This window comes from Teleopsis dalmanni, chromosome X, assembly GCF_002237135.1.
Source record: "Teleopsis dalmanni isolate 2A chromosome X, ASM223713v2, whole genome shotgun sequence".
Classification (NCBI taxonomy): domain Eukaryota; kingdom Metazoa; phylum Arthropoda; class Insecta; order Diptera; family Diopsidae; genus Teleopsis; species Teleopsis dalmanni.
In genome coordinates, this window is record NC_051848.1 from 99548754 (window position 1) to 99557791 (window position 9038).

Below are 9038 nucleotides of genomic sequence, written 5' to 3' on the forward strand. Positions count from 1 at the left end.
CAAACGAGCCATCTCACGACCGATGCCTAGCTCTCGTGCTATCTCTCTAACACTCACATGAGGATTTTTGAACACGATTTCCTTTGCCTTTTCAATGTTTTCGTCGGTGGTAGAGGTCGAAGGTCGTCCAGAACGCGGCATGTCTTCGACGGTCGTACGACAGTCCTGAAAGGCTTTGTACCACTCATAAACTTGAGTTTTCGATAAAACTGATTCCCCATAAGCCTTTTGTAGCATTCGCAACGATTCTGCACACGAAATTTCGTTCGAAAAACAAAATTTGATGCAAACTCTTTGTTCAATATTTTTTTCCATTGTTTTTTTCGCAACGCACTACTGAGGTGAACTGGTTTCAACAGCTGCCGTAAACGAACTGTCCGACAGATCGCGCTCATTTTTGGCATAGTAATTAAGGACAGTGCTGCCCAAACTACATAAACTTAAAATATCGAAAAATATACAGCGCGCGAATTTTAAATGAGAATTTCCGAAAGCTTTTCGGTCACAATGTACATCAAATGCCACATTTTTTTCATACATATCGCCATTTTCTTTTTCGTAAGTAAAGCTTTACATCGAATAAATGTATTTGTGTACTTTTCTTCTGCTACAGAACCAGATCTACAACCTGTGGCTACATAGAGATCGACTTTTTTACTAAATTATATTAACATAACCAAAATTAAAACTTTAAATAATTCTTCTACTTGCTTCTATATCAATTCCACAACCTTTACTATCTGTGAACTATCATTATTCTGTTAGTTTGTGATCTTCGATTATCCACTATAAATAGTCATTGTAAGTAGGAGATCTGTGTTCGCAAATTTTTGTGCTCAAGTACTATGGTCAAAATATTCCTGATGTTATTCATCATTTTACTTCTACATAGATGCCTCCGAGGTGAAAGGATCTACTCTCTACTACCAATAACTCAACGAATCATACTCGCTGCTGCATACCAGAGGAAGTATCTACTCCAGATCCTCTTTATTGAAATGAATATCTTTATTGACAGTCTGCCGAATGTTACGAAATTCGGCTATTGTATCTAGAACCTGCACACCTGCAGTTTTGGTTTTCCGGGAATCAAAACTGGAATTAAAGGGACGATGGAAACCTATTTATAGCTTACGAGTTCGCCCATATAGTTGACATGCCGCCCAATAACTATACATTGGGACTATAACTCCATCAATACTATCCCTAACTCGTATCGCTAAAGACTCGGAGGCCTGTGAGTAGTATATCAATGCACAAACAAACTTACTCAACTTATACAATATAATATTATATTGATATAGGAAGCAATTTAGTCAAGGTCGAAAATTGTTCTTACGCTACTCTCAAAGAACTGCAAAGAAAGATTGTTTCATTTGAAATATTATAACTCAAAAGAACATATTGATAAATTATTTGCCTACTAACAAATGAGCATGTTTGATTTCGTTATTAAATTTACACGAATATGTTAGTGGGTTATTATACCTCCGAACTGAAACCCTCAAGTGTACTCTAACGGCACTTCCAATTAGTAATGCCTTTATACTAACTATCCCAAAGTCAAATATAAAATATTCATGATTAGAAAATAATATTATTGCTAGATGTTTATATCTAGACAGTCAGACACACAAGATACGAGTATTCTTCCCTATTTAAAAAATTTAAATTTTTAATTTTTTCCAAAAATGTATTTTTTCTTTTAATTTTCCCACAGTATTGTATTATCCAAGTAAAGTGGGCTTTTCAACAGAAGATTGAATATCAGAAAAAACTTTCTATTAAAATTAGTTTAGTAAACGTTTCGTTTTCACTATTGTCTCTCGCGCTGTTTAATTATTCCAAAGCTAATTAACTTTAATAATCTTGACTCATTTTCCCCTATCTCGCGATGATAAACACATTAATTTAATGAGTTCCTCAGAATAAACACAAGAAAAACTATTTAAATATCTGAATATCAGCTAATAGAGTGTTTGAGATAAGAAATCTACGACAATCAAGAAGAAACTGCAGTAATGACACATTTATTTGATTATTTGATTAAAAGAAATAACTTAAATATCAGAAGTCTGTTGTAGTGCAAAATAAGCAAAGAGAAATATTTACGGTCTGGAAATAAAAAATTTATAAGTTTTTCAAAAAAATATGTTGCCGCATTTTTTTAGGAATTCTTCGGCGCCATTTGGATTGATCGCTACATATAATAACCGACATACCATAAGAGGATGACGATCGATTTAACTGGTATTGCATGCAAACTGTTAAAGTGTCATTCGGATGGAAATGGAACCTCTCTAAATATTCGACCAAGGTACATATTAGAGTTAAGTCCTTCATAAAAATCAATATCGAATCGAGTTCCTTGAAGGTTTTAAAATTTATTTTAAAAATTTTAAATTTTGAAATACTTTAAACGCCTATTGTGAAAAGAGTATTTTAAAAAATAATATATTGAATCAATTTAATTTTTTTCGTGTACAAGTTTTCTTCTTATCTTTCAACTGAATGTTTCGTGTGTTGTATGTGGTAATGAGTTTGTCCCATGGATGGGTTTTGAGCGTTTCAATTGACAAAAGCTAGAAACATTATATGCTTCAGTCCACAGTGTGGTATTAGAAATCCCGTGCCTATATTATTAGTGTTATTTTCGGTTGGCAAGTCTAGGGTAAGTTTTCAACCGTGATCTACTTTTAGTACAGCTTTCGTTTCTGAATGGTTAAGTGTAAGCATAGCGTGTAACGTGTAATGAATCTATATGAGACTGTTTTAAATGGATTGATGAATCTCTTAGCCTATCTTTACAGTTACTCTATTAGTCTTTAAACTAATTAATAAACTTTATCCTGTCGTTGCCTTATGCTTTTCATGTTCCCGACATGAATAGCAACTATTATACGTAAAAGTGTGGTGAAAGACGGACTGGTGAAGTTTTTGCACTTGAAAAATTAATATATATGAAAACAATCATATTTTAACTTAAAAAAAAAAATAAATTAATAACAAAACAAGAAACAAAAAATTTGTGCTCAGTTGATAGCGAAACCTGGGACTTCAAGCATTCGAGTTGAGTGATTATCCGCTGCGGTTATTATTATCGTTTCAGTTCTGCAACTTAGTTTATTGGTTATTCAAATTAGGAATACTAAAAATTTTTAATAGTGTTAATTTTTATATTTATATTTTATTATGGTATGTTCTATACAATATTTGATTGTATAAACGTAGCCTATCCACAAAGAGTTTTGCAATTTTGTTTATCTCGAGCGATATATCTCATTGTAACCATCGATTTATTCGTTTTATTGGTAATGGTTCTAAGCCTCGTGAATTCCAGGTTAATGCCGCATGTTCTACGTCCTTTGTGCTTTTTCGTGACATGTGTCCAATCCACCTATATTTCCGTTGTCGAATTTTTTGTTTATTTAAATGTTACAATTTAAACATGGACATAAGTGTACTTTATTTTGGACCATCATCTGAGCATTGTGGGCTATTATGGCCTGCTTTATCATCTCATAAAATAAGTTGGAAAAATAAGTGTTGTGTCGATCTGATTGGAAACGGATAAGAGGAACCCTCAGGTTCGTTCTTTATAGCTTTCTCGCTTTGATCTAGGCAAAAAATACTGATTCAATTTTCTTCTTCTTTATGGTAGAATTAAATCCTTTTTTGTTACAACAATTGAATTGGATATATTTATATAAAATTTTGACATATCATATTATCATGTTTATGTAGAGCCAGACGTTCAACAATTATACCATCTCTTCGGCGGTCAGCCGGGAAATCTCGCGACTGTTGGTTTCTCTTCCATTATAATCTTGACCAGACGATGATTTTCTATTCTTTGAATATGCAGATTTCACTCCTTCCGTCTCCGTCTACTAAATGTCATCAATCTGATTTAATCAATCTGATATTAAGAAATGCCTGCTATGGGTTAAATTCAATTTTGGCGTACCCATATAGTTTAAATAATTTTTTTTTTGTCATATGATTTTGATATTCAATCGCTACTGTATTGTTGTTGAATTAATATAGTATTAATCCAATACTTTCTCTGCTTAAATATTTGCAGACGATTGAACTGTTCTTATACTTCCATAAAAAAATTAACTCATTACTATGCAAATCACAAATTATTCGTAGTTTGAATATTTAAAAAAAATTACCGAATAACCTTTGAGTCACTGAAAACTACTCAAGAATTTTTAACAACCGCCACTGCTTTTGTATATGTCGGCGTAGGCGTGGTTGCGGAGGCAAAATAGTTTGACTTATACACCAAATATATGCATTTAGTATAACGGTTATTGTGGCAATAAACTATCAACAACAGCAACACCAAAAAAAATTAGCACAACAACAACAACAACAAGAAGAAGAAGAATAACAACACAAATATTGGCAGCATATCTTGTAATAATCTTTGTAGTTGTAAAACGAAGCACACTAAACATTAAAACAACAAATAAACTAAAAACAAGGAAAAGCTAAATTATTGTGTAGTACAATGTGTAATATTCAGAGTACGCAAGTTGATAACAGCGAAAGCAACAACAAACACACCAACGAGTAGTAGTACAAAGTATAATAGTAGTAGTAGTAGTAGCAGAAGTAGTAACAGTAGCAGTAGCAGCAACAACAATGTTTGTTAACAAAACAGCCACAATAAAAGTATTACAATAGTAATTTGCATTGTTTCTGTTATTGCTCATTTGTTGTTAGCGTATAGCTTCTAATCAAGCAATAATTAATGCAAAATATTAAAAAAAGAAACAATAGAAAATGAGCGAAGCAATAGAAGAGACATAAAGTAAAGAGTTTGTTGGTTTTTATTGTTGTTGTTGTTGGTGTTGTTGGTGTTGTTGGTTTTTGGTTAACTTTTCAGCTAAGCTGAGTGAGGTAAAATCGCTTTGTATGATAGCTGACAGAACCGTTTGGTCACGAAATGTAAACGATAAACGGTAGGAGAGGAATGAAAATGGATTATTATTTAATTATTTTTGGCTTTTTTATTAAATTCCTGGTATTTTTTTTCGGCTTTATTTAACTCTGTTCCGTCCTTTCAAAGAACTTAATATTTTTCTTTTAGAAAAAACATTTCTGTGGAAAAATAGATAATAGTTTTATGATTTTAAACGTTTGTGCAAAAGGTAGAAATTCATACATACATATATGTATAGAAACTACAAAAAAATACCTAAAATAATAATAAAAATTATTTTTTTTTATTTTGGCATTTATTTATTGCATTTTTATTACTTAACTAATTATTTTTTTATTAAAAGATTTGTTGCTACATTGTACAAGGCTACCATGAGCGTTCCGCCTAATATACATATACATTCACAAATATGCATGTATTTATGTATGCATATACCATGTTTAATTATTAATATTTCAAATATATTTTATGGCACTAGAATACATTATATTACCGCTAAGCATTAGCGGCATTAATGTTTAGGAGACTGTTTCATCACGGATCTCCTAGAGATGACGAAATTAGAATTACTTGACCTTTTTCGCTTACTTGATTTCTTCTGAAAATTCAAATAGCTTAACAGGAATAACGCAAGGAGTTATGTTAGAAAAAAAAGGTTAGTAAAGCTCACTTCCTTATGGGAACTTCAATGCTGTGGTCGATTTTCGTAGAGAAGAACAATGATGCAACACAACATAATATATAGTAAACCGATTTTTGCGACTTTTTTAGTATGTAATTTGTTGTTGTTGTCAATGGCGTTTCTTAGTGCAATGAGAGAGAGAGAGAGAGAGAGAGAGAGAGAGAGAGAGAGAGAGAAATATTGCAATGGGTATTAGTTGTCTCTGAGTATAAGTGTTAATGTTCCTTTAAACCTCACTTCACTTTGCTATTAAGTATATTGTTTTAAATAGACCATACAATTATAATTGGATAGATTGTTCAGATTACGCTACCGATTTTTTTTTTATGTACCAACTTTTGTACATGAATACATTACTTCAATTTTCACTTTTAAAGAATCATCTACATACATTAGCCCTGCAGACGATTAAATGCTATTAAAATTTTGTTATCTTAGAGAAAGTCATCCTAGGCATCCATAATATAAAAGAAGTGAAATAAATAGACAAGTCAAGAATATATGTATATATATATATGACGTGAATTCTTTGTCTTTAATTCTTTTCTTTCCAATAACTTGCTGTCATTCTCAAACCAAATGCGTAGTGCTGACAAGTGAGAGGATTTAATACCTATTCGATATAAAGTCAATCTCTAGTAAGTTGATATGCATTGTGTATTATTTTGAGTAAATATCGACACACGAACTTGTTTTAATACGAAAATAATTTACATGCATCTGGGACTTTGTAATGAACCTGGAGCTTTGTAATGTAGATAGTCAAAATAGTATATATAAAGAATTATAGACATATATTATCTGTCAAGTGCTATGATTTTAGTTTTAAGCATATAACATTTTTTATGTACTAAGATAGGTGCTGGGATTGCCATAAATCGAAGTGTGGCAACTCTGCTTGACTAAAAAGATCCATTCTTTGTTTAAGTATTTAATAACTATTATATACAACGATATGTACTAGAATTATCAAAAAATAAAGTGTATGAACTCTGCTTGAATGAGACTGAAAATATCCATTTTTTGTTTAAGCATTTAATACCTATTATATACAACGATATATACTAGGATTGCCACAAATTAAAGTGTGGCAACTTCGCTTAAGTGAAACTTTAAAGATCCATTATCTGTTTTTAAACATTTCACATTTATTATACATTTATTATTAAGTTATAGGACTTAAATGAGGACAGCTCCCATGATTAGAGAGTCTGAAAATCTTTCCGCATTATTCATTAATTATGGTATTGAAAATCTTTCAACCTTTCCATTTTGAAGTACAAAGTGTTGAATATTAAAAATGATCGATATTTCGCTTTAATATGTTTTTAAATTTAAATATCGACAATGTTATTTCTTAACCTATTTTATACTTTTTAACTTCTTAATCACTTTTTTCAATATTAACTGTTAACTTTTTTCAATATTAACTATCTACGTATCTTTATGGTATTTCCTCTTCAATTAATTATGAGGCCATAATGACTTATGTGTATGTGTGATAATTTCTTCAGACAAATAGTAGTTCCTAATTTCTTAACTAAATTTTAAATGACGAGAGCAATTCAAATTAATTTATAAGATTTTTTTTTAGATACTTGAACTGTGTGCACTTTGAGGAATTCAACACATTAATGCACACTAAAAGGGAGCAGATAATTGCAGCAAAAAGCACATTCAGTGCGTCGACGAAAGTGAAGACATTCTCTTATTTCAGAGCAGAGGAGTGCTTCACATTCGTAGTTAATTAAAAATGTTTTAGTTTCGCTACAAAAAGAATACAAATTAATTTTTCTTAATTTTAGTATTTAATTTGTTAATTTGAGCGAAACTACAGTGCAGTGTGAAGAAAGCAAGCAAAGGAATAGCAACGAAGATGGAGAAGCCCGCCCGACTTTTCCATCTTCTAATTTCACGCCAAGTATTTCGTTCTTTGTAGAATGTTTTGTACGCTTAGAGCACATAAATTAAAGTAACAAAGTATCGACTCTATGGCTTTTGTATCTTCTATCTCGACACGTACAACTTGCGGCATTTGGTTTCTATTTTTTAAGCGTTTTAATCAGAACTAATGAACTTAATGAGCCAATTCTCATGCATGCAACGACGCCTTGTGCGTAGCGTTCGCTGCATTTAAAACGATGATGTTTGTTGGGAAAGTTTTGGAATTAGAGACATATGTTATTGAGATTCACAAAAGCTAAAGCCGATCAAACAAGAAATCGGCTTGGACTATGTTATGTAGATATGTCTGTTATTGCTTACTAATGATGCTTGAATTTATCAAAAAAACAAAAAAAAATGTGTTTATTGTGTACTTGTGTACATGTAATGGGAAATAGTGCTCTTACCTTTTCAGTGTTCGATTGGAAGAAGTAAATCATGACGAACATCCAAATCACACTCACAAAAACAACTAATTTAACATTTCGTCGCATTTTGCTGGCGATGGTTGCTTTTAAAGTTTGGATTGGAAAGAAAATGTTGCTAGTAGATATTCGGGGCTGCCGTTTGTTGCTGGCTGCTGCAGTTGCGAGTGGATGGCGGTGCTGTTGATTGCTGATATCTGTGATATTTGTTGCTTGTTGAGCTGTTGTTTGCCGCTTGTTGGCGTTCAAATTTATTGCCTTTGGGAGGATTTAAAAAAATACATTTAAATTTTTTCTCAATTTTTTTTTATTAACTATAAATATTTAAAAATCGCAAAAGCAAATATAAAATATATATTAAGTCTTATGTAGTATTTTATGTTTTAATTTTTTATTGATGGCCTTTTTTGCTCGCACCCGAAAGCACCCGAAAAAATGTGCAGTTTATTTATGTTTTAATGCTTTTTACACGCCGTTTTTATGGAGGCAGCAGCAATTTTAACTTATTTGTCATATCGTGCGGTGTATTTGCTCAGTGTACAGTGTACAGTGTACAGTGTACACTGCAAATATTTTAATTAAACATTGAGCAAATATACAAATACATAGTATTATTCACTTTCATGAAACGCTTTTTCGCTCTACATAACACTTTCTCGCCCGCTTCACGACTACGCTTACTCTGTTTACCTTCAAGGCTTTGCTTGCTTTTTGGCTTATTAATTAATGCTTCAGATACACCGGAGCGGAGCTATCAATAAAAACTTGCCAAAAATATTTATTTATTTATGCAAAAAAATAAAAAAAATAAAAAATAAAAAAAAAAAACTAATGTTTATATTGAAAGATGAAAATCTATTAATTTGTTTCTATTAATTTGTTAATAATATTTAGTTAAATTGCTTCTTATTATTTATGCACGCACAATCAATGCTGTTGCAGTTGCAGTTGCAGTCGCAGTTGCAGCTGTAGCTGCAACTGGCAAATAGATATACTTGAAACTTTCGAGAAAAAATAATAAATAAACTGGCAC